Genomic DNA, 466 nt, shown 5'->3' with positions numbered 1-466 from the left:
TGAGATCCTTCCTCTGAAGACGTAACACGCTCGGGGGTGGTTCGTATGACGTTGTTGGCCTCGTGACGTGATTCCAAACTAACTACAACCTCTTGCAGCGCCACCTCTGTAGGTAATATTACCACGTGGCCGTCAGAACCAGCATGTTCACCTGTCAAAATTTTGTAAACACTTCATGAGAAACTGAAACTTTTAACACGTTGAGAAAAACGAAAGTCTGTATATGCAACCAACCGTTATTAACATCGCAGTCATCATTACAGGTAACTAATTGGGCCTCGTCAACTGTTGGAGTAAAATGATAACGATTATTATTATTGCTATTATTAGACATTGAGTAGTTAATAGAAAAAGAGAAAATACTTACATATTTGTTCAAGGATCTGTTCCAAGCCTTCGTCGAAAACCAGATTCTCAAAACCACCTAGAGCTTATAAACAGAGTGTTAAACAAATATTCACGTTTA

At 38.8% G+C, this 466-nt stretch overlaps 1 long non-coding RNA gene across 1 annotated transcript; it reads right to left on the bottom strand.

Annotated features, from left to right (window-relative positions):
• Positions 1–44: 44 nt before the first annotated feature.
• LOC107581215 (uncharacterized) lies at positions 45–411 on the bottom strand. Its single transcript, XR_001608811.1, has 3 exons — positions 368–411; positions 235–285; positions 45–151 (listed from the first exon to the last, which is right to left on the bottom strand). It is a non-coding gene; the product is annotated as an uncharacterized lncRNA (long non-coding RNA).
• Positions 412–466: the final 55 nt, after the last annotated feature.

The sequence above is a fragment of the Sinocyclocheilus grahami genome, unplaced genomic scaffold (genome assembly GCF_001515645.1).
Source record: "Sinocyclocheilus grahami isolate Dianchi unplaced genomic scaffold, SAMN03320097.WGS_v1.1 scaffold113321.1, whole genome shotgun sequence".
Lineage (NCBI taxonomy): Eukaryota > Metazoa > Chordata > Actinopteri > Cypriniformes > Cyprinidae > Sinocyclocheilus > Sinocyclocheilus grahami.
This window is presented reverse-complemented; position numbering and strand designations above follow the sequence as displayed.